Below are 26,215 nucleotides of genomic sequence, written 5' to 3'. Positions count from 1 at the left end.
CAGAAAAAGAAAATCTGGGAATGCCTTTTTCTAATGCATTTGACTGTCTGGCTGTCTGACTTCCAAAACAGTTGGAGCTATAAAATGTTAAATTTGGCTTAAGGAAGTTGTCAGTGAGAAATACTACCCCAAGTTTTGAAGAGGAAAAAAAAAAGTTAAAACATGTATTAAAAGTTAATAGTGGCAAAATTTACAAGTCTGGGCATGTGGAGATTCAACACTTTCAATCTGCTAATTTGCCAAGGCATAATTTACCCACACAGTTCATAAACACATTTAGATTCTCAGAAAGAAACACGTGATCTTCTTGAGATTTATAGAAAATGGACATATCAATTCCTTCCTTCAGGGAGTTTGCAATCCAGGAGGGGGAAAAAAATGATGCATAATTTGTAAGTGGACATTGGTGAAAGAGAGTGGACAAATATTGAAGGGCTTAGTTAGGAAGGATGCCTTACATGTCAGGAGTTCTTGTATTTAGAGGTGGGCATCCGAATTATTACTTTAACTCTGGGAAGGATTTGGCACCTATACTGAAGGAGCTGACAGCTGTTTCCATGACTTGAGTTGTTTAGAAAGCTTTAGGTTCTTAGAGCCTGTGGATTAATGTAGAAGAATAAGACTGAAGCGGGTGTTATGAGCATGGGTTGAAAGGGATGCAGAGAATGTACAGGTCAAGGACACAGCGGTTGGTAACTTACACCCAGCTGGAGACAAAAGGTCTGACTTTGTTCACGGGAGAGTTTAGAGACATTTAAAGAGAATGAGAAACTTCTTCCCCTATTACTAAAACAATGTATATTTATTGTAGAAAGCTTGGGAACTCTAAAAAAGCAAAAATTATAATAAAAATTGCTTCTAATCTCCCCACTCAACACAGCCACTGTTAGTATGTTCATATAGATCTCATATCTTTTTTCTGCCTATAATTACCTAATTTGTCTTTAATAAGAATGGCATAATTCCTATTAAATGTATTTTTTGAACCTGCTTCTTTCATTTCATGATATATCTTCAACATCTGGAAAGAGATTTCTGGAAAAGTGGTATTTAAGATTGGCTGAAGTAGAGAAGGGACTGGAGAGAGGGATGTCAGTAACAAAGAAACAGAAAATCAAAGACTTACTTATTAAAGGGTCCTCAGTCCATGGGGAATATAACTGTCATGGGTGAACCTTATTCATTTAAAAGCCTTTAATAGATCAAAGTTCTGGAGGCTGGCAAAATAATTCAGAATCAAAGACCTGGTTTGGGTCCCAGGTCCTTCCCTTACAAGCTAAGTCCCCTCAACAAATTCCTAAACATCTCTGGGCCTTAGATTCAAGACAATTAACTGGGCATTTTATCACGGGTCAAAATCCTCGATGCTTTCATACACACATTGTGATTATCCTAGCAATAACCTTGCTAGGGAGGGATTGTTGACTGCATTCTGTAGGTGAATAACTAGAAGCTCCTAAAGGTTAATTTTCCCAACAAATGGCAGAGCTGACACCCAAACCTGGTTCCAGGTCTCTTCCCATAACATCCTGGCACTTATCTCATCCCTCATACAGAAAACAGGGCTAAGATTACATATCCTCCCTACCTCACAGTGTGTTGTGAGATGCAGGACCTATTGTATATAAAACTTTTTGTAAAGTATTAAGTACAGAAGACAAATTTTAGCTATCTCAAACAAATCTCATTTCAAACCATCCACTTGAATGCATATTTTGATCTTGAATCGACCCTTCAGACATAGTGCCTTGTGTATTCCCAGAAAGGTGCATTTAGGTTACCTGAGTATGAGCTTCATCTGGCACAATAGTTTCTTCTCCTATTTCATTTCTCCTGTTTTTCCCAAGGGCTCTACATTGCTACTCAGTAAAAGCTGGTGTCAGTCTGCATACTGATGGCAGACCTAAAATCTCAGCAAGTTACAACACAGAGCCTGCTGCCATGTGGACAGAATAAACCACATTCCACACCATGTCCAGACACTTTGAAGACATGTAAAATGATTTTTAAAAGATCATTTTAGATAAATAAAACTTTAGCTAGCAAGAGAGGCCCTTTCCAGATGTCCACCCACGAAACCCCAGGTGCAAGTGAATCAGCAGACGGTGTCCTCTCATCCGAGACAGTGCAGGATCCATGTGTCCACAGGCAGCCAGGCAGTGGCTGAGCTCGCAACCATGCTTCCTTCAGATGTGGCCATGCTGGGGCTGATTCAGGGAGAAACACTGCCTCTTATTGAGTCACGAGCCCATCCTGGAACTTCACTGGGCTTTGCTTGGATGACTTGCCCGGCGTCCATGGTCCAGACCTTCCCCAGGAGGCAGCAGAGTCCAATGTGGCAGAACAGGTAGTCTGCCAGGGGTGGTGGTGGGTGGTAGTGGGAAGGTATGTTACTATTCAAAAGGTTCAGTCAATTCAGAAAGATTTTGGAGAAAAATTTAAAATTCATCAGACTCACCCAAAAGCAGATACAAATCTGAAGAAGATTTATTAAAGGCCCTTTATCTCTGTTTGAACCTGGTCCCTTTCCTTGGGCAGGATAGTGACTTAGAAAGTGAGAGCCAGGCTCATTCATGCTGGGTGATTATTTTATTCTCATGAAATTTTTCTTGAAAATTTGATGTATACTTGCTGACTCCCAATCTATTGAACCTGCCCACTAATTAAGGTCAATCAGTCTTTCTTTTGGTGAATACTTAGTGAGTTTTTCAATGTCAGATAATGTGGTAATCATTGGGCACACAGTTAATAAGAGACATAGACCCTGCCTTCATGTGGAGGAGAAGTATTGTTCAAGTTTTCAATTGCTATGTCACAAATTACCTCAATCTTAGTGGCTTAAACCAATCCACATTTATGATCTCACGGTTCTGTAGAACAGAATTCTGGACATAGCCTAACTGGGTCCTTGGGCCAGGGCCTGGGGAGGATGAGAACAGGCAGTGACCAGGACTGCTGTCTCATTGGAGGCATTGAGTTTTCCTCCAAACTAGGGAGTTTGAAGAACTTCCTTGACGAGAACTTTGCTGGCTGGCAGAGATTCTCCTTACAGCTATAAAACTCATGCCAGCTTGCTTTTCAAGGCTAGCAGGAGAGTGTCTCTGACTTCAGGGAACATCTAGGCCCCACTTTAAAAGCTCACCTGATTAGGTCAGGCCCACCAAGGATAATATCCCTTTGGTTAACTCAGGTAAACTGATTAGGAGCCTTAATTACATCTGCAAAATGCCTTCATCTTTACCACATAATGGTGTGTAATCATGGAGTGACATTCCGTCCTATTTCAGGTCATACCCATCAAAGGGAGGGGATTGATTATACAGTGCTTGTATAGCAGGGGATGGGAATCTTACGAGCCATCTTAGAATTCTATCACAGATATTTAAAAAGTTATTACAAAAAATTACTAAACAATTAGAACTGTGCAAAACTTTATGAAGGAGAATTATAGGATTCCACAGGCACTATCTGAGAGGTTGAGGGAGACTTTCTGAGACCAATGAGCTTGCACCAGCAAGCTGCTAGGATGAAAATGGGTATGGGTAGAGGAGAGAAGCAGAACTAGTGAGATAACATAAAGGGAGTTAACTGATGTAGCCCTAAAATGAATCAAAATGAAATCATGCCCTGGCTTGCCCTATTGTACCCAAATATTTAATTTCTGAAAGTAAAGTTGTACATTTTCCATGTGAAAGGAAGCAAGCAACAGATCTAAAGGTCACCCCTTTCGACTTCCTTTGCTGGAGACCTTAGGGGTATCTGTCTGTTTATAGCAGAGTCTGATCTTCTCCCATAACAGGGAGATGAGGAGCAACAAAAGGCTAATTTTGTTAGCTCCTCATTGGATGAGAGCTACCCAATTCTAAAAGGAGGTAGAATTGGGTGGCTCTCACCCATATTTTGCAAGCTGGCAAAAATATCCATAAGTGTGAGGTGTTGGGTGGTTCCATTACTTACAATGACAAATTAGAAAATTCAAGCATCATTTTCCATTTGTCTTTGAACACTAACACAGCCCTTTGGTCAGAGTAAATGGAGAAAAGAAATTTTTTTTTTTTTTTTTTTGAGAAAAGAAATTTTTTTAAAAAAGCACTCAAGCTGGAAATCGGAATGTTCTTGTCAGCACTTTGAGAAAACTAACAGATGGGGAGCTTCATGCCTACTGCTTTATAAATATGTGCTGATTTTGGCAAAGACTTGTGACATCCCACAGGGTCTCTGATCTACCCCTTTCCCTCTCACCCCAGCAGCCAAATTCAACTCAGTTGCCAAAATGAGAAACAAAACACGTGAGTGTCTAAAATGTATGCCAAATTTAAAAATGGAGAGAGTTTTCATTTGATCAAATTATAGGTCTCTTTCTCACCAAATTCCTTTTCTGTACTTTATCATAAGTTTTAATTAAATGTCTTCTATTGGAAATACTCCGGAATGATGAGTTGAAAGACAAATGTTTGAAATCTGAAGTACCAAAAGTACAGCCACTAACCAGATTTACCAGCAACTTCAATGGAATAGAAACATACTGAAGAGTTTGATAAATTCCCCTTACTCTTGAATAAACATTACATTTTAAAGGCTGTAGTTTAAACCTATTATAGATACACATGTCACTATCTGGAAGAATACATTAAATAGATGAATTACTTTTACCAAGTGACTCCCATATAAAGAAAGACTTCTACATTAGGAGAAAGATAAAATGAACCTGGAATAATAAAATAATTTTTTCTTTCTCCTTGTGTTTCATAATATTTCTTTTCTCTTTTGCTGATTAGCCCAGAACTTTACTTCCCACTGTCTGCTCCTTCAACTCATGAGATGGAAACGAGCAGGATCTCAGGAATAGCTGAGGATGGCCTGCCTTCTTCTGGTTGTGTTTTCAATGACTAATTCATAAACACAAGGTTGTGAGTCACCCCCAAATTCCCTAAGACCCTGATGACCATGTTAGGTAGGCAAGAGGAAAGACTCAGTTCAAATGCAGAATGTGGTTCTGCCGTTTAGCAGCTATTCTGACATTATTTAAAACACAGTTTATAACAGGCGCTGTTTCCTCCTGTTGACATTTCAGGCACGCTGTTGTTCTTTGTTCTGTCAATGGATCCTATTGTTTTCCTAACTCACTTGACTATAACAGTTTCATAACAGTTTCTTGGGTTTGTTCTCAGAATTTTCTCCCAGAGTTTCTGACTTAAGAATTAGGTCCATGAATCTGTATTTTTAACAGACTCACCTGAGAGATTCTAATCATGAGGCAAATATGAGAAACATTCTACAAGGGTATGTTCAATTGAACAAATTTCCATCATTTTACTCCCCAACAATAGGGAAGCTGTAAAGAGTAAAAGATTTCGAACAGGGAAATTTATGGCCCAACAGGTAAACTTAAAATAGGGAGTACCACCTGCTTGCTTTGTCTGATGGGCATGCCTGAATCACAAACCTTTGAACCAACTCATCTTCCAGTATAATTCACTTCCAAACTATCAAGTAACCTTCTCAAAAAATCTCTGTTCATTCTTTCATCCATTCATTCATTTGACATTTATTGAACATCTGCTATGTGCCAGGCACTGTTCTTGGCACAAAGAATAGAGTGGTGAACACATATCCAGGCCCTACCCTTAGGGGGCTGAATTTTAGTCTTTTTTCAAATCATAGTCCTCATGTATTACCAATCAAAATATCATATGTTCTTTTGGATAATACCCTGCAAAGCATAATGTGAAATCACAAAGGTACAAAAGTCACCTCTCTCAGACACTGGTCGAATGCTTACCATGCATCAGATTCCATTGTAGGTATCCAGATATATCGATGAGCACACCAGGCAAAGATCTCTGCCCTCATGGATCTGACAGTCTAGATGGGTGAGACACTAGGTAATAAATCTAACAAACTATATAATGCATTATAAGGTACTGGTACTGCGAAAGAAACAAATTCAAGCAAGAAAACATCAAATTGAGCATGCGGGGAGGGTAGTCATGGCAAGGCTCATTGTTAAAGTGAGATTTAAACAGAAACTCAAGGAAGGCGAAAGATTTTGCCAAGTGGGGTCTGAGAGAATAGCATGTGAGGCAGAGCAAACTGCTGGAAGAAAGGCCCTAAGCAGAGAGAATGCTTGGAGTATTTGAGGAGCAGAAAGAGAGGGGACATAAGAGGTAACAAGGGCAGGGCTAGGGTGAGGTCAGTTAGGGCCCTGTAGCTGTTTTGAGTGAAATAGGGTGGGGAGGCATTTCAAGGTTTCAGGCAAAGGGTAACATGATGTGACATGTTGTAAGAGGGTCACTACGGCCACTGTGTTGAGTGGTCTGTAAAGGGACAGGTATGAAGAATTCCAGATAAACACTTTGGATGGCATTTAGCAGTATCTAGATCTGGTAAAGCTAAAGATGTTCATACCCTAGAACCCAGCAATTTGAGGCACTAGGAGAGACACCCTTTCAATGTTACAAGAATATATGTAGGGATGTTCACTGTGGCACTCTTAGCAGTAACAAAAATAAAAATCCAAATAGCCTGAATGTCCATCAACAGGAGAATGATTCAAGAAATTATGGCTCACTTATACCATGGAACACTATCCAGTAATTAAAAGGGATGAACTAGAGTTACATTATCAAGGTGAATACATTCACCAAATATAAAAACAGAGCAACAAAAATCAAGTTGCAGAAGGATAAATACAATATGACGTCAAGCTTAAAATACCCCAATAAGCTGTGTGGTGTATTATAGCCAGTGGCTCACACCTGTAATCTGAGCTTTGGGAGGCCTAGGTGGGAGGATCACTTGAAGCCATGAATTCAAGACCAGACTGGGCAACAGGGCAAGACCCTGTCTCTACAAAAAATAAAAATGATTAGTCTGGTGTGGTGTTGCGAGCTTTTAGTCTCAGCTACTGGAGAGGGTGAGTGAGGCAGGAGGATCTGTTGAGCCCAGGATTTCAAGTCTGCAATGAGCTATGACTGCACCACTGCACTTCAGCCTGGGTGACAGACAGAGAGATCTTGTCTCTAAAAAAATAACATAAAATACCATGACACTACTATCTGTGTTATGGCTATGTATATATTTAGTTTAAAAACTTAAAATGTCAAATGAAGAATACCCATTTCATTATAATTACACCTGGTGTGGGAGAGAGGAAAAGAGTTTGGGGAAGAATATAAAAAGAATTCCAATGCATTGTGTTAATTTTCTCTCTCTCTCTCTCTCTTTCTCTCTCTCTCTCACATGCCATTAAAAATACCCAAATGAAACTCTGCAAAATATGAAAACATTGAAGTTTCCATGTTTTTATGGAAATAAAATCAGTAAAATAACATACGAAAATATTTCTTTAAAATAAATAACAGAAAAGAGAAGTAATTCTATATTGCAATATATCTGACAATTTTTAAGTTGATTTCTGTCTCCACCTCTGAAATAGCACACATGATATTTACATATTTCATGAAGTTTTGTTTTGCTGGCATTTACAATCAAAAGTGTAAACATCTTACGTTGGGGCTCAGGACATAATACCCCAAAGCACGGTGCCTTGACATGTTGAATACTGAACGGAAGAAGATTGAACTGAAGGAGATTGGAAAGGCCTTAGCCACAAGGCCTTTCTGTCCCTCACCCACCCTCCTGTTTCTTGCCCAAATTCTCCTCAAAGCAAGTCACAGAAGCTGGAATTCCTTTCCCCTAAGGCACATCATAGAAACTAGAAATCTTCCCCAAAGCAAGTCATAAAACCTAGCAAGGTCACTCTCTTCCTTCTCCCTTCCCCTTTAAAGACCCTCATTCCAGAGGTGTCCTGTCAGACCCAGGAGGAAGAAATGCTACACAGAGAGGCCAAGAAGAACCTGAACAGGCAGGCCCTGCTGGGTTAGACCATATCCTCTGTCCAATCACATTTCTACAGGACTGTCCATCAAACCTAAGCATAAACATGAATAGTTTTCTCTTTATCTTTAGATCTTCTTCCCGAAGCTCCCATATTACATAAACATTTTTAATTAAATAAATTTGTTATGATTTTCTCTTGTTAACCTGTTTTATGTTATAGGATATTGACCACTACCCTTATGAAGGGTGAAGAAGGTGGTACACCTTTCCACTCCTACATTAGTAGATATTCTTTTTAAAATCTTTCTGCCTACTACTTTCTGACTACTTTTTTTTTTTTAACATTTAACAACCTTTATATTGTTGATAGTGCATACTACTCATCTGAGTTAAAATCAATCCTTGCTGATGTTATTGTTTGACTGCAGCAGCAACTTTCTTCAACCAGGATCCCTAAGTTCATGAACTTGTGTTCACTTGTGGGGATTGGCACTTAGCGGCACCAGTTCTGCAAGCTCAGGTGGCTTTCTTCCTCTGCTGTTTGCAAAAGCTGGCTGGATGGTTTAGGAGCCTTGACTATTATTTGGATAGTTGTAATGTTATTCACAGAAGAGCAACCTGAGCAAATGGTATTTTATCAAGTGACAAGCATGTTTGCTATAATATACTGAAGACAATTTTTCTTCCTCTCCGTCTCTCTTTTTATCCTGCTTTTGTATAAGAGACTTCTTTTAAAACAAGTGTTTTCCGATTGGAGCATGTTATGGCCAAGAGCCCAGAAGAGGTGGACTTAGTGCACTGAAGTTCTGTTTTCAATTATCTAGTATCCATGAAACCACAGGGTTAGGTTTTAGATGGGCCAATTTAAGCGTTTGCCTTTCCAATGTAAATGTATAAAATATAAGCTATTCAGCAGTACTGGGGTCTTTCTCGGTGACATGGGTCCTGTCTCTCTAGCAGAGTGCCCACTACACAGGCTTATCACACAAACAGGCTTATAGGGTCTTCATTAATCAGTCTGCAAACTGACTAGACACCAGGATGTGCAACTCATTTTTTTCTAAGCTACCATCCACCACACATATTCAATTTAATATATTTCATTATGCTAATTTTTTAAAGAAGATGATTTTTTTTCTTAGTTCAGCACATTTTCCTAAGACAAGGAAAACCTCTTACTGTTACCAATAGTTTATTAGATTGTTATGTAAGAATTATATAACATTTTAATGTAGGAAAGTGACTTGAGATCATATGACACAGAGAAAAGGAGGGGTAGAGACAATGGAAAGCAGAGAGAGTGAGAGAGAGGAGAAGCAGAAAGAATAAACAAGGAAAAACTCTATGGCTTGCAGAGCACTGATAAAAGCAATAATGTGTGGATCTTATGTTGGGCCCCACCCATGTTGGAAGCTCATGAAGTTAGCTTTGACAGCATTAGAACATGCTTCTGCAAAAGTTGACCTAGCTTTTTTATTTGCAAAAATGTCCAGTGTCGGCTTGTAGTTTTATATTCTCTCTCCTCCTTCTCCCTGCTTCTCTCTCCCTGCCCAAATTTCTGAACGTCTATTTCAGGTCAGCCTACTGGTAAGCTGCATGAATGTCACAACATTCTTTCACAGGTTTCTCTTGCATTAGAAAGAACAAGTAGTTTGAGTCACAGGTCATTTAAATCACCAGTACGTCTTACAGCATCCATTTCCTCAAGTGTAATGGAGATGATAATAATACTTATCCTATTGACCTCAGAGTGTTTCTTAGAGAAGCCAATGGTTATAGTGAAATTGTCTGTAAATGCTACTGTGATATTCACATTCTCAGTTATATTACTATATTACCACTATTAATAATGAAACAATGACTGAAACCTCATTTATTTCAGTTAGCATTGCAATATGTGGTCCTGCGTTGCTCTGTCCAATATGGTAGCCACTAGCCAGTGTGGCTATTGAAATTAAAACGATCTTAAATTAATATTAAATGATATAAAAGACAATACCACAGTCACACTAGCTACATTTTAAGTGGTAATAACTACATGTGTCTAGTGGCTACTTTATCAGACAACATAAATATTAGAACATTTCCATCAATGCAGAAAGTTCTACTAAACAGCACTGGTCTGAAGTTTTAAGGGATGGACTTTCAATCTGCTAAAATACAGTACTATATACAAATAACTTTCCTAACTAGTAGTCTGTACGTGTGCATTAAAGGGGATTCAAATTCTTTTTACTAAGTTTGAAACTCAGCTGTGGTCCATGTAAGAGCAATCAAGAGCTCATGTAATTATTTTTTTAAAAAGTCAGTTTTCTGTTAGCTCAATGCAACAAATTCTGAAGTAATAAAATGTTCTATACACCGTAAAATGTTATTCTCTAGCTTTGTTCAGTGGAAACTCATTTAAATCTAATTTACTGTGACTTGGAATTTAAGACTTAGGATGAGATTAATGAGCTGCTTTTGGTTACATCATCTTCGTGAATTGTCCAGTGGAGTCTACATTGAAGTCACTCAGGACAGGTCAGCTTTATTCCCTTGCTGGCATAATGGAATGCTTGCTCTTTCCAAGTAACTTACCATATAACATAACAGATCACATGAGGCATGCAGCTGGCATTTCTCACCCACTGCCTTGGCCAGCTAGCATGACTGTTCAGATGGAGTGTTTTATGTAGCACAGGATGCCTGAAGGAGAATTTAAGAAGAACCAATGGGAATCAGACTCAGGTCATAAGGCTGATATGCAGAGATAGTCTCCTTTGCCTCATAATTATGTGCTGTTTAATACTTCCTTATTACCTGTTTAGATTATAAGTATATGAGGCGTCAGACATTTGTGAACATCGTTTCGGGTTACAAATTAGTGTCTTTGGTAACAACGCATGCTTTAATATTTCCTACATATATATACACACACACACACATTTAAAATCCGTAAATACCAATGCAAGATTTCCGACCTTTATGTTTTGACTGTATAACAGAAAACTGACTTCTACCAGAAGGGAGACTCAGATAATGTCCCTATCCATTTGTAGACCTCACGCTAGAGGTCCCGTTCCATTGAGTCTATGATCTGAGAGATCAGTGAGGGCTGAGCAGAATACTGGGTTCAGAAGGTGGAATACAAAAGGGACTTGATGTTGACTTGAAACGGGAGGTCCTGTTCTTAAAGGGGCCAGGGAACCGAAGAATTCAATCACGGGGCTTCAGGAGACGTTTGAACTAAAGAGGATATGGTGGAGAAACACAAGTAATAGGGTATTATTACAGAAGACTCTGCCTTATGAGCGAGGAAGAGGAAATGATGTGAGGAGATCAATGCAGCCTATGATGATGGTCTTGGCTATTACCTTTTGCTAAAGAAGAAAGAAGCATGAGAAAGGTATAGACAAAGCAGAGGAATCTGGTGGGATTCCATGAGAACCTGAGATGATCGTTCACTGGTGGAAAGAGAAGCCAGCACCAGAGAAAGAAATTTGAGGTTGGCAAATCTTGAGGCCAAAAAAGATAACTAGAAAGAAGTAATCTCGGAAAACTGACTAATACCAATGACAGTTCGCACTCTGAATACTGATGAGGAAAGGCCAGAGGTTAAAATCAGGGATAATTTCAGCTCTCTCATTCTTTCTTTCCCTTCCTTTCCTTTTCCTTTCTCACCTTCCTTTCCCTCCTTTGTTCCTTCCTCCCTCCCTCCCTCCCTCCCTTCTTTCCTTCCTTCCTTCTTTTCTTCCTTCCTTCCTTCCTCCTTCCCTCCCTCCCTTCCTTCTTTCCTCCTTCCCTCCCTCCCTTCCTTCCTTCCTCCCTTCCTCCCTTCCTTCCTTTCCTGCCTTCCTTCCTCCTTCCTTTCTTCCTTCCCTCTTTCCTTTCTTTCTTTATATATTTAGATCTACCGGATATTATACATCATGGAGACATAATGATGTGAAAGTCATGAGAAGGAATAATACAAACAGTCCACCGTTAAGCTGGTAGAACAGCAGTTTTACACCGCTAGCCGGTTAGACCTCAAAGATTGTTGACTAAGTCAACAAGGGAAGGAAAGAAAATGTCATGAGAAACACGGATTCATATTTTCTGCAGTTCTATTCATCAGCAAAGGACTAAAAATACTGAGTTAACCAGGATGGTCTCGATCTCCTGACCTCGTGATCTGCCCACCTCGGCCTCCCAAAGTGCTGGGATTACAGGCGTGAGCCACCGCGCCCGGTGGGTGCCTGTAGTCCCAGCTACTCAGGAAGCTGAGGCAGGAGAATGGCGTGAATCCCGCGGGGTGGAGCCTGCAGTGAGCCGAGATCGCGCCACTGCACTCCAGCCTGGGCGACAGCGAGACTCCGGCTCAAAAAAAAAAAAAAAAAAAGCGACTAAAAATACATTATAAATTCTGCATAAATAGTTAACAATTGATTTTGTTCCCAGGTTGACCAGATTTAAAGAAAGAAGAAAAATCAACTTTAAAAAAACAAAATAAAACACCAGACCTCCTAAGGAATCACTTAAGCATTTTTGTTTTGAAGGAAAGATTCAATAGAGATGAATTTCTCCTAGTTAATAAGACACCTTGACCCAGAAAGAAAATTTTAATGAAGGCAAAAGCAAAACCACTCTGTCATAAAGAATACTACTAAACATTTAACGAAGTGTTATCTTGACAAATGTTATAAAGATTTGAGTATTCACTTAAAAAAAGCTGGGTATATTCAATTACACGTATAAATTTCTTAAATAATTTTAGTTTTAAAGAAGCTGTGATGGTGATGTGAGATATCAAAAAATTATTAAGATTGTAGGATATATCTTGCTTGAAAGTAGAGTTTCTGAGATGCTCCTTTTAATAACAGAGCATGAGGTATTTTAAACACTGAGAAAAGTTCCAAGAATAATATAATGAACACCAAAGTAACCACAACCCAGATTATCCTTTTAAAAACAAAATGTGGCACAGTATGGAGATTTCTTAAAGAACTAAAAGTAGATCTACCATTGGATCCAGCAAAATCCATGGCTGGGTACCTACCCAAAGGAAAAGAAGTCATTATATCAAAAAGACACCTGCACACATATGTTTATCACAGCACAACTTACAATTGCAAATATACAGAACCAAGAGCAACATAAGTACCATCAACCCATGAATGGATGAAGAAAATATAATGTTGTGTATAAAAAACTGCATGTGATATAGTGCTCCTGGTACAATGCCTTTTGTATAAAGTTCAAAAGCACATAAAACAAAACTTCATATACGTGTATGTGTGTATATATATAACAAAAAGCACCTAAAACAAATATATATATAATATATAACAAAAGCACATAAAACAACATATATAAGTTAAGTTATATATGTATATATTAAGTTTTATGTATGTAATATATGCATATATACATATAATTTTATGTCCATGTGCATACATTTATATATACACACACACACACACACACACACACACACACACACACACACACACACACACATCATGGAATACTACTCAGCCATAAAAAAGAATGAAATAATGTCTTTAGCAGCAACTTGGATGGAGCTGGAGGCCATTATTCTAAGGGAAGTAACTCAGGAAGAGAAAACCAAAAATCATATGTTCTCACTTCTAAGTGGGAGCTAAGCTGTGAATTTGCAGAGGCATACAGCATGGTATAATGGACATTGGAGACTCAGAACAGGACGGATGAGAGGTGAGTGAGGGATTTAAAAACTACGTATTAGGTACAATGTATACTACTGCGGTAATGGGTGCACTAAAATCTCAGGCTTCCCCACTCTAAAATTTATCCGTGTAACCAAAAACCACTTTTATCCTAAAAACTATTGAAATAAAAAATATATAAAATAAAAATAAATAAAACATGGCAGGTACGGTTGAAGCCCCTTCATCACCCTTACTGGTTCCATTCCTCTCTCTTCCTCCTTAGAGACAATTCTGTCCTGACATTGAATATCCTTCCTTTGTATCTTTATATTTTTACCACACATATGTTTTTTTAAATCTATAAACAATATTAAGTTTTGTTTTATGTGCTTTTGAACTTTATACAAAAAGTATTGTACCAGGAGCACTATTTCACATGCAGTTTTTTATACACCACATTTTCTTTTCTTTAAGCTCGACATCTATGTATCATCTCTAGTTCATTTGTTTTAATTGCTAAATCATATCTCCTTTTGTATAAAACGACAACTCTTTCAACAACAGATACTTATTGAGCATTGTTGTAGGTACTTAGGATACAGCAATAATCAAAACAAAGATCCCTGTCCTGGAGGAACTTACATTCTAGTGAGGGAATTTAAGACAATTTTTACAATTAACCTAATAAGCAAATTATATAGCATGTTAGATGTTGTAAATTGCCATAAGAAAATACAGAGCTGATTAGTATGGTTTGGGGTGTAGAGGGTGGGATGAGAAAAAGTTGCAATTCTCAACAAGGAAGTTCAACATGGGCCTTGTATTGTTTTGTCTGGGACCATGTTTATTGGTAGAGGTGAGAGCAGGCATTGTTTTTGTTTTATTTCTGAGTTCTGTGAAATGCCCCTGAAGTTTCACCTTTACATATGTTAGCTATAATGTTTAGATAACTCCATTTCTTAAATAAAGGAAATTTTTCTTTGTTCTTTGTTTGCTGAGCGTTTTTAAAAAAATTATAAACAAGTTCTTAATGTTACCAAATCATTTTTCCCCTCCAATTGAGATAATCACAAAATGTCTTTCCTTTCCTTTAATCTGTTACTGTAGTTGATACATACCTAGAGTTTCAGCTAGTAAGCTATTTTATCACTTCTGGAATAAACTTCTCTTTGTCATAATGATATTTTAAAATACACTGATGAATTTATTTTACATGATAATTAACATGATATTTAGATATTTTTAAATCTTTTTTCTTCTTTTGAGACAAAGTCTCGCTCTGTCGCCCAGGTTGGAGTGCAGTGGCATAATGTTGGCTCACTGTTACCTCCACCTCCCTGGCTCAAGTGCCTCAGCCTCCTAAGTAGCTGGGATTACAGGCATGTGCCACCATGCCCAGCTAATTTTTGTGTTCTTAGTAGAGACGGGATTTCACCATGTTCTCCAGGCTGATCTCGAACTCCTGACCTCAAGTGATCTGCCTGCCTCGGCCTTGCAAAGTGCTAGGATTACAGGCATGAGCCCCTGCGACCAGCCAACTTAAAAATCTATGCTTATGTATGAGATTGTTCCATAGATTTTGTGTGTGTATGCTGTTTGTGGTCAGTTTTTTTTGTTTGTTTGTTTGTTTTTGTTTTGTTTTTTTGAGATGGAATTTTGCTCTTGTTGCCCAGGCTGGAGTGCAATGTTGCGATCTCGGCTCACTGCAACCTCCGCCTCCTGGGTTCAAGCAATTCTCCTGCCTCAGCCTCCCGAGTAGGTGGGATTATAGGCGTGCGTCACCACTCCCAGCTATTTTTGTATTTTTAGTAGAGATGGGGTTTCACTATATTGGCCGGGCTGGTCTCGAACTCCTGACCTCATGATACACCCACCTCGGCCTCCCAAAGTGCTGGGATTACAGGCATGAGCCAGCGCTCCTGGCCTGTGGTCAGTTTTTACGCGAAAGTCATTAAAGACAAAATGAGTTGGGTAGTTCCTCACAGGAATTATCTGTTTATTAAAGGTCTTGGAAAACTTCCTCCAAAACAACCTGGGCCTTGTTTCATTTGATATGGATGAAGGAAAATATTTGGGTTACTGGTTTGATTTTTGTTCAACAGAGTATTAATTTCCTAGGGATGCTGTGACAAAGCACCACAAATTAGGCAGCTCAACACAACAGATGGTTCGTATCTTATAGTTCTAGAGACCGCAAGTCTGAAATCAAGGTGTGGGCAGGTCCATGTGTTCTCTGAAGTCTCTAAGAGAGAATCCTGCCTTACTCTTCTAGCTTCTGTGTCTGCCAGCATCCTTCAGGCTCCTTGGCCTGTAGCCGCATCACTCCAGCTGCACGGCTGTCTACTCCCTGTGTGTCTTCACACAGTCTTTGCTCTGTGTGTGTCTGCCCTCTGTTTCCCCTTTTTATAAGGATACCAGTCATATAATTAGGGCTCACATTAATAACCTATTACCTCTAAAAGACTTCATTTCCAAATAAGATTACATTCTGGGGTACTGGGGATTCATATTTCAATATATCTTTTTTGGGGAACACAATTCAACCCATAGCAAATAGGCAAATAATTACTTAATTACTTCTTCTTTTTTTTTTATTTTTATTTTTGAGATTGAATCTAGCTCTGTCGCCCAGGCTAGAGTGAAGTGGCATGATCTTGGCTCACTGCAACCTCTGCCTCCCAGTTTCAAGTGATTCTCCTGTCTCAGCCTCCTGAGTAGCTGGGATTACAGGTATGAACCACCACACCCAGCTAATTTTTGTATTTTTAGTAGAGATGGGGTTTCACCACGTTGGCCAGGCTGATCTCGAACTCCTGGCCTCAGGTGATCACCTGCCTTGTCCTCCCAAAGTGCTGGGATTACAAGTGTGAGCCACCACGCCTGGCTAATTTTTGTATTTTTAGTAGAGACGGGGGTTTCACTATATTGGCCAGGCTGGTCTCGAACTCCTGACCTCAGGTGATCCTCCCGCCTTGGTGTCCTGAAGTGCTGGGATTACAGACAGGAGCAACTACACCCAGCCGCAAGTGCTTACTTCTTTATTCTTACTTTCTGCTTCCTCTTTACTCAATTTGATGGTTTATACTTCTCTGGAAATTGGTTCTTTTCATCTAAGTTTCCATATTATTGGCATAAAATTGTAATTTTTAAAATCTTGAATTCAAATATTAGACTTTATTTTTTTTCCTTTGGTTTTTGTTGATCTTGCCAGAAGTGTGTTTAATTTGTCTTCTCAAAGAATCATTTTTAGATATTCTTAATTGCCTTTAGTATTTCTTGATTCCTTTTTCTTTTTTTTTAGAAAAAAATACTTATCAAAATGGCTTTATTTTGGTAGAAATGATATACAATAAACTACACATGTTTAAGGTGTACAATATGTTTTGATCTATGTATTTGTGAACCTATGAAATCATCACCACAATCAAGATAACAAACTTACTCATCACTCCCAAAAGTTGCTCCCTGCTCTTTTGTAATTCTTCTTTCCTGCCATTCCCCCCTCCACCCTTCCAGGCAGCCACTGATTTGCCTTTGGTCATTTGGAATACTATAAATTAAATTGTATTAATGTTTACTCTTTTTGTCTAGCAGATTTCAAACAGTATAAGACATTTGAGTTTAATCATGTTGAATCTCCGTGTCTTCAACTTCTCTTTCCTAATTTTAATCTACTTGTTCCTTCATGCTTTATTCCTGGTGAATTCCTCAAGACAACCTTCCAATTCACAAAATTGTCACCTGTGTGTAGATCTATTTGTCCATCTATTAACTGTTTTAAATCTTAACTAAATTTTTCATTTTAAAGATTTCTAGTTGGCTCTTTTCTCATCTACCTATTATTGTTTTATTTCTGCCTACTTGGTTTCATTATTTCTTGTTATTTTTTATTTTTTCGCATAATTTATCACTCTGAAGAGTCTAAGCATATGCATTTTCAGATGTTTTAATCATTTCTCCACTATTTTAATTTTACCTGAATTGAATTAATCTCCCAATAGTTGATGTCGTTGGCTATCTTTCTCGGCATTTTATTTCTTTTCGTACATGAGCACTTTGGTTTGCCAAGTCTTCTCATATTACAAGTTCTTTCTCCTCTTATCCCACTCCCAACATCCTCTTCCTATTTAGGAGTTTAGTACCAGCTTTCAAATGGTCATCTAAGACCTTTTAATCCAGAACCAGTTTAAGGAATGTTGGCAAGTCAGTTACCCAGCCAATGGGTGGCTTGCTTCAATTTCTGTTTTCTAGGCTGTATTTGTGTGTGTGCAAAAGGGAATTTGAAGGCATAATCTTAAAATGCCATATTGACCGAATTGATTTTTTTGTCAAATAAGTGGCCACTTCGAAGATAACTGTTTTGGAGAGATGATGATATAATTATTTTCAGAATCAAGTCAATATTAGAATTTCTAAAATAAATTATTTCTAGAATTCTATGAAAGTAATTTTCTTTTGCTCATGAACTATCTCCAGAGAACTTCATGTTTTCATTTGCCTCTGTAAGAACAAGATTTCCAATTTCAGTCTTGGTAATTTTGTTTTATAAACCATGGACGAGAGGCCTTATCTATTTCAAGACAATACTGAAACTCATGATATCCAGAAATGTGTAGGGCCTAGTGAGAAGGTCAATTACAAGCATATCTATGTCCACCAGAAATCTATTCGCTGTGAGAATTTTCACTGGAGGATTGCCTGGGCAGGGAAAAGTTTGCTCGGTATTTCTTATTTCTCTAGAATTGTCCTAGAATTAAAGCCAACATGTGATAGACATCACGACGGAGCTCTGAAATGGCAGCACTATACACCCAGGGCTATCTGGGAGTGCAGAACAGGGTGGTAGAATTCTCTTTAAGAGTGGAGGGGCAGGCCTGTTTTAATCCAAGTGCTTCCTTGGAAAAGCAGGTTGCCTGGAATCCAGTACTGTGTCCCTGACTGGGGCGTTTTTCATTGATTCCACAGCTGGAAAACTCCCAGGTATGGGCTTGGGGCCACTGAAATGAACAATTGCACTTAAAGTTTGACTGAGCTTGCCCAGTGATAATTCCCTCTAGACAAGAAAAGTCGTATGAAGACTGCTTGCTAAACCATCCCAAGCTAGGTCCAAAGAAATATAGAAATTTAATTTTTGAACATTTTCATCTGAATTAAAACCTCTTGGGTGATACATTGGAAAACAGCATTTCTCTACAGTGAAAATGTGTTTGGCAGCCCCTCTATATACAAAGTTCAACTTTAGGGCAAAGAGAAAAAGATATGATGTAATCAGGTCAAATTATTGGTTACAGAGAAGAGTTCCCTGGTTTGGACCTCGTCTGTTACATGAAATAGATACTAGATCTTTTATACTGCCAGTGCCATTTTAAACACAGCAATTCTTTATTCTAAATGTTTTCACCTTGAAGATCTCTCCCCATGGTTTCTCATTTGTTTAGATATTGCTATGTAAGACACACAATAACATCAGTGAAGGCAAGGTTGACTCCTATTCAAAGGATTCAAAATAAATAAATGAAACTAGTTCTAGAAATATAGGGGTATTTTCTAGATTCCTGGGTAAAGAGGAGTAGGGGTGAGAGGGAAAGAGGTAGAGCAGGGATCCCTCCAAATAAGAGTTTAGGTGACAGAGAGATGAATGTGGAGATTCTACTTTTCCTCTCTTTTCGCATTTTCTCTTCACTTAATGGAAACTTTGTAAATCTCAAAACTCATTCGTTCAGTCTTTCCACCTAGAGCACAAGGCATAGACTAACATTCATGTTTGCTGGGTATGACCTGCATATGTTTTTGACAACTTTTGAACCACATGAAAAAATCAGAGCTTTCATTTAAAAATCAAGATTTTTAACTTCTCATAAAAAAATCAGATCTAGCAGGCCAGGCACGGTGGCTCACACCTGTAATCCCAGCCCTCTGGGAGGTCGAGGCAGGTGGATCAACTGAGGTCAGGAGTTCGAGACCATCCTGGCCAACATGGTGAAACCCCGTCTCTACTAAAAACACAAAAATTAGCTGGGCATGTGGTGGTGGGCACCTGCAATCCCAGCTACTCGGGAGGCTGAGGCACGAGAATCACTTGAAACTGGGAGGCAGAGGTTGCACTGAGCCAAGACTCGCCATTGCACTCCAGCTTGGGCAACAAGAGTGAAACTCCGCCTCAAAAAACAAAAAAAAAAAATCAGATCTAGCTATGCTGGGCCCATCATTCAAGGCAGCAACTAGTGGCCTTTAGGTAATGGAAGAAGTGCTCCACTTAGCCACAGTTCTAACCTTGCTTGCTTCCCTTGCTATATTAACAGCTGGGTCCTTTAAGCATTTGCACTGGTAATTCCTTGTGTAAAACATAGTATTTTCTGTGTTCTTATTTGTTCATTCAATAAATATTAATCGAGAATCTCTGTTCTAAGAGCTGAGGGTAAAGCAACGAACAAATAGATAAGTTCCCTGCCCTCAGAATGCTTACATTCTAGTAAGGAGGGTCAAATAATAACAAATAAAATATATTAAATGATGTTAGATGAAAAGTGTCATGAAGACAAATAAAGCATGATGTGCCAGACATTCTTACATCCACTTGGACACGTAGGAGGATGACACTTCCCTGCCCACTTGTAGTTTAGTGTGGCTTTGGCCAATGAAATGTAAGTGGAAGTGATCTGTGTCATCTTTGGGTGGAAAACTTTACTTCATGGCCTTGACTGTCTACCACACTTTCACTTGCTGTGCAAGGTGTATTGGTTTATACTGATGAGGATTTATGAAGGAGGACTGCCTGGGAGAGTTGCTCAACTTTCGGTAGATTTTTCATAGTGATAAACTTTTTTTTTAAGCCACCAAGATTTGAGGATTAGCTATTATGGCACTATAACACAGATTATTCTGACTGGAAGCACAGTGAGGAGTCAGGAGTGATAGGAATGGGGTGCTGAAATTGTAGATAGAGCAGTCTAGGAATTCCTCTCTGAAGAGGCAATGTTTGAGAGGTGACTTGATTGAAGCGAATGGATGAGTTCATGGACTGTGTAGAGGAAGACCATTCCAGGCAGAGGAAACAGTACAGAGCTGTGTACATTCTTAGAATACCCACTTGGAAACTCAATGATTTTCAGGTTTTACTCTTCTCCCCAAGGTTTTATTCATACTAGAGTAAATGGGATAGTCAGTAATTAGTATTGCTAGCATTTTGTTCTCCGCCTAGAATTTTGTGTTAGCTGTCACCTACTTTCCACCTGATTTCAGCCCATAGTTAGAATTGTGGAATCCATCAACGCATTCGTGTCGATTCTCAGCAGCAGCAAAGGCCATACGGCCTTCATCAGTGTGTTCAGATCTGAGCTTATTCCCAAAGGAAAAAAAAGGCAGAATAATACGCTCTATTTTATTTTGTTTCCATTGGCCTGTCATGACTCTGTTTCAGAGAAACGTAAAATAAATCAACTCAAAGATAGACAACTTAATGTGTTCTTCAGCCATGAAAATTGTCTTGAATGTACACAATTACTTTTCTCTCAATGTGTTATACCAATATTTCAATGATACTACGAATAGGCACTCTGTTTCCTTATTTGTCAGTGCCATTCAGCTATTCAGTTTATAATAATTTAAATTCTAGGTTTTTTATTTAAACACATAAAAGCAAGTGCTTTTTATGTTCTATTATGCAACTCAGTGTGATAAACTATGATTTTGCATCCTTTAGTAACCAAATTAAATATGAACTGATGATCATAATGATTAAGATAAAATGGGTAAATCCTTTTTAGCTTCCTCTTTCTATTATTTACTATTTTCTTCATTCCTGAAAACACCAGAATTTAATCATTTCTTGATTTTACATTTTTTAGTGTTTAATTTGCATTCTTGGAGCCCAGGAACTGTCTTCTACAAACTTTTCTTCCTAGTACCATGTAAACGTACACAGGAAACGTTCAGAAAACATCAGCCAAATAGAAGAATAAGGAAATTCCTTCACTGACTAGATATTGGTGTTTGATTCTGTCCTTCTTTGTACTCATTGGCTATTTCGGGGTTTCCATTGCGGAAAACTATTTGGAAAATTGCAAGCCACGAGACAAGCCTCTAAGCTACTCCAGGATCATTGAGGACTCTCCATGGGTTCTTATTGTTAAAGAGTTTAACCCCTCAAGCCACTGCATTTTTACTATATGCCTTGAACTACAAGATGTGTTAAGATTTATAGGATAAGGTTCTCATCTCTAAAAACTCATGGTCTCGGTGGAGAAGCAGTATTTACACACATGGAGAAGTTGAGAGTACTTGAATGTGGAGTATAAAGCGTGCGATATTGACAAGAAGCTCTATGAAAGTTCAGGAAGAGGAGGAGCAAGTGAGGATGGAGATGGACTTTGCAGAATGGAGGAGAGGCAAAGAAACGGTTAGAAACAATCTACATAACGAAAAGTCACTTTTGGGGTAAGGAAATGACATGAAGTTACCTTTCTCTTAACTTTTGCCTAACTCTTAATCAATTATATATATTTAAATCTTAAACTGGGCCAGAAAAGGGGCAAAGTTAAGAATCTTTTGAGTTCCTTTATTAATTTCTTGTTAGTGGTCAAAAAATGAAAATAGTCCTAAATAGGGGAAAAGAGGGAGTGAAGCAGGCAAGATGTTAAAATAGCATAAACATGTGAAGCAGATGGAGAAAATGTGGCCCTATACATGCTTATCAATAATGTTTCACCCAAGAGAGGAAAGCAGGGATACAAGGGAATGATGAAGGTAAGTAGACCTGTCTGGATAGTTTTTCCATATGGAAAATAAGAATACTATGATCTCATTGTCTTATATTTAGATTTCATCCTGGAACGTTAAACAATATTTTGTGAAGCAGAGTACACTAAAATGAATAGCATAGTTAGTGCTAACTTATTTTAGCATTATAATACTACAGACTAAAATAAAAGTTGCACTTTTTCTTCCCCCCGTATCACATGGTCCAGAGGTTCACTTGAGTATACGAGAGTTTAAAAATAAAGCAAATTCTCAGGCTGAGGCTAAGATTCCAATAATGACATTATTATTTAAATTAGGTCAATTAAATTATTTTTCTTCTAACTTTTCACTGATGTTGGAAATAGTAAGGAAGTTGAAGTTTTCAAAAGTGAGGGGATATACAGAGAGAGGGAAAAAGAAGAAGAGTGAATTATCTGGAGGGCACCAGAGTAGGACACTGGGCAGTGGGAGGACACAGGTCACCTTTGGTAATTGGTCCCCAAATGTGGGAAAGTGTTGAAGAATATCTTTATCTACTTCATAATTCGATTTATAGTAGGACTGACTTCAGGACAGTTAGAAGAAGGGTTAATAATGAAAACTTAAATATGAGGTAGGCATAAGGCAAATCCCTCCAGTGGTATCTGTCACAGCTTAATGCATAAGTGGTCTCTCCATTGGATAACTGCCAGGGGAGGGAGAAAGGGAGAGAGGGATAGGTAAATTGGAAGGGCTGGCCTCTTGGTTCTTCCTACTAGTCTTATCATTTTTCTGTGTACATAGTGATGGATTCAGAGCATCACAAAATCCAGGAACATAGAGAAGGAAGGGTAAGCGGTAATATGGGCAACAACTAGGCAGCAACTAAAGAATAGTCAGAAACCAGCCTGCCAGTCTGCAGAGCAAAGCAGGTGTGCTTTTGTCTGGCCTGAAGCTCAGAGGCTGCTGGCTTTTGGCCCTACTCCTTTGCTCAGAGATGGGAGGGTGGACCAAAAGACTTTTTGACAAACTATTTTACAAATCTCCTACTCTTCTATAGTTTACATATATTTCTCTTGCTAACAGCTTGAATATATTAAAATTTTTTTCAATAAATCATGTAGCAAATGGTGAAAACAAGTCACATAAAAACCATAAATTTTTGAGGACAGACACTGGAATATTTGTAGGAGAGACCCATACTTTGAATTGCTTGCCATCCGTCTCCACCTATGTGATCTCACCTATACTTCAGACTTGGTAAAACCATAAGTAAACTCACCGTTTTCTTCCCATGGTAGTTCTGTCTAGAAAGTTCCCTGTTTCTTTAATGATAATACCAACTTTATCACCACCCCCCCAAAATGGAAGTGCTGTTTAACATCACTGTTATTTTCCCTGTACCACTTCCTATCAGTTTCCAAGTCCTATGGGATCTTCCTCAATACATCCAATATGCTGCTCCTTCTCATCTGTCCTGTGTCATGCTACTGTATGACTCTTCTAAAGGAACGGTTTAAATTGTGTCACTTTGCTGCCCAGTTCTCTGTTCAAAAATTTGCCAAGATTCTCCATTGACCATTAGCTCATTTATATTCTTTTCCATATTTTTACATGGTATTTAATGACAAACACAGGAATTACTTTTGCACCAAACTAATATTATTGCCATACTTCCAAAAATATTGTAAACCTCAAAATACATTGTTATTTTCCTTTAAACATTTAACTGACTTTTGACAAATTTAAGAAAAAAAGTAGTCCTTTATATTTACTCCTATTTTAAATATTTTCATCACCTTATATCTTCCTGTAGATCCAAATTCAACCTAGTATTATTCTTCTTCAATCTTGATATCTTTCTTTAGCACTTCTTGTAGTGTTGGTTTGCTTGTGAAAAAATTGTCCTAGTTTTTGTTCATGAAAATGTGTCTATTGCACCCTTATTTTTGGAAGAGATTTTATTGATAATAGGCTTTAAAGATAACTTTTTATTGTCTTCTGTCTTCCATTATTTTCTGATGAAAAGTCAGCTGATTTTCTTGCCTTTGTTCCCTTGTATATGATAAGTCTCTTTTCCTTCTTCTAACTTCTTTGAAAAATTTGTTTTAACTTTGTTGTGCTTAGTTGCGTATCTTGCTGTAGTTCACTGAACTTCTTGGATCTATGGGTAGCTGTTTGTGATCAAATTTGGAAGAAATATGGTCCCACATTTCTCCAAATACTTATTCTATCCTATTCTCCTTCTCTTTTCTTTCTTGTACACCAAATACATGCTTTTATACCATGCGATACTGTCCCACGAGTCACTGAAGCTTTGTTATTTTTGCAAATTTTTTTCATTTTATGCTTCAGATTGAATGATTGTATTGACCTGTCTGCAAGTTCAGTGATCTCTTTTGTCATGTCCACTCTATTGTTAATCACGTGCAATGAATTTTTAATGTATGATATTGTATTTTTTTTTAGCTCTAGGATTTCTGTTTTGTCCTTTCCATGGTTTTTATACCTCTCCTGAAATTTTCATCTTTTCACCCATTATATTATTTTTTTCATGTAGTTCTCTTAGCATATTTCTAACACTTTCAAGTCTTTTTCATCTAATTCCAATGACTTTGTCGTCTGTGAGTCTGTTAATTTTGACTAATTTTACTTTGACTCTAGATAATATTTTCTTATTGACTTATATGCTTAGTAATTTTTAATTATATACTGAACATTGTGGTTGAAATGTTGCAGAGATATGAATTCTGTCCTCTTCCTCTGCAAAGGAGTTGAGTTTTGTTCCAGTAAGGAGTTAAATTAATGGTATATTATCTTGAACCAATGTTGGTTTGCCCTTCAGTCCTAGAGTGAATTTCTTAGCCTTAGAACATAGTTTTTACTCCTAAGACATGGCTCTTCTGTTTTTTATTGAAAGTTAAAAATTTTTTACCAAGCTCCTTTAACCTCAAACTCTGTCTCTCCTGCATTGGGCAGCTACTAAAATATTTCTTAGATCTTCGGCATTTTAAGAGTTGTTTTTCCTGCCAAGTTTCCTGGAGTCTCACCTCTCATATGCATAGTTCAGCAGTCAGCCAAAGATTAAGTGAAGTTTATATTGCAGATTTTGGAATTCCCTTTCTGTGACTCTTTTTTCTTTGAGATTTTTTTCCCTTAATTTCCAGCCACTATAGCAGTCCCAACTTTGTTCTGACTTCTATAATAAGGGTGTAGTTTTACTTCTAGTTCAGTGGGGCTAAGGATTGCCCCAGTAAGAAAGCCAAGGGTGGATCTCACCCCTTATGGGTGAGATCCAATCATCTCCATTTTTTAGGATCAAATCATCTCCATTTCAGCCTGCTTTTGACTACTTTCTAGCATCTTCAAACAATTGTTTTTAATATTTGCTTAGAGTTTATCATTGTTTTCTTGGGAGAGTTAGTCCAATATTAGATACTCTGCAAATACAGGACTCCAGAAACTCTCTATTGGCTATGAAAGAATTCTAAAGCATTAGCCTGGCTTTCTGGATCTTTCAAGAATAGTCGTGATGGTTAATTTTATGTGTTAACTTGACTGGGTTAAGGGATGCCCAGATAGCTGGTAAAACATTATTTCTAGGTGCACCTGAGGGCGTTGCTGGAAGAGATTAGCATTTGAATCAGTAGGCAGCATAAAGATGATTGCTGTTGTCAGCATAGGCAGGCATCAACCAATCCATTGAGGGCCCAAATAGAACAAAAAGGTGAAGAAAGAGCAAACTTGCTCCTTCTGCTTGAGCTGAGACGTCCATCTCCTCCTGCCTTCAGAAATTAGTGCTCCTGGTTCTTGGCCTTTGGAATTAATTAAACTGAGACTTACACCAGTGGCTTCCCTGGCTCTCAGGCTGTCAGTTTTGGACTGGAACTACAGCATCAGCTTTCCTGGGCCTTTCGCTTGCAGACAGCAGATAGTGGGAGTCTTCAGCTTTCATAACAGCTTGAGCCAGTTCCTCATAATAAATCTCTTTTGGTATATCTCTA

General features: G+C 38.2%; 1 long non-coding RNA gene across 1 annotated transcript in view; it reads left to right on the top strand.

Moving 5' to 3' along the window:
• LOC129531950 (uncharacterized) overlaps positions 1–26,215 on the top strand; it is a 218,669-nt gene that overhangs the window by 166,697 nt on the left and 25,757 nt on the right. The window contains exon 7 of the long non-coding RNA XR_010129697.1: positions 21,341–21,929. This is a non-coding gene — a long non-coding RNA (uncharacterized lncRNA). The remainder of the gene's footprint in view (positions 1–21,340; positions 21,930–26,215) is intronic.

This window comes from Gorilla gorilla, chromosome 11, assembly GCF_029281585.2.
Source record: "Gorilla gorilla gorilla isolate KB3781 chromosome 11, NHGRI_mGorGor1-v2.1_pri, whole genome shotgun sequence".
Taxonomy (NCBI): domain Eukaryota; kingdom Metazoa; phylum Chordata; class Mammalia; order Primates; family Hominidae; genus Gorilla; species Gorilla gorilla.
This window is presented reverse-complemented; position numbering and strand designations above follow the sequence as displayed.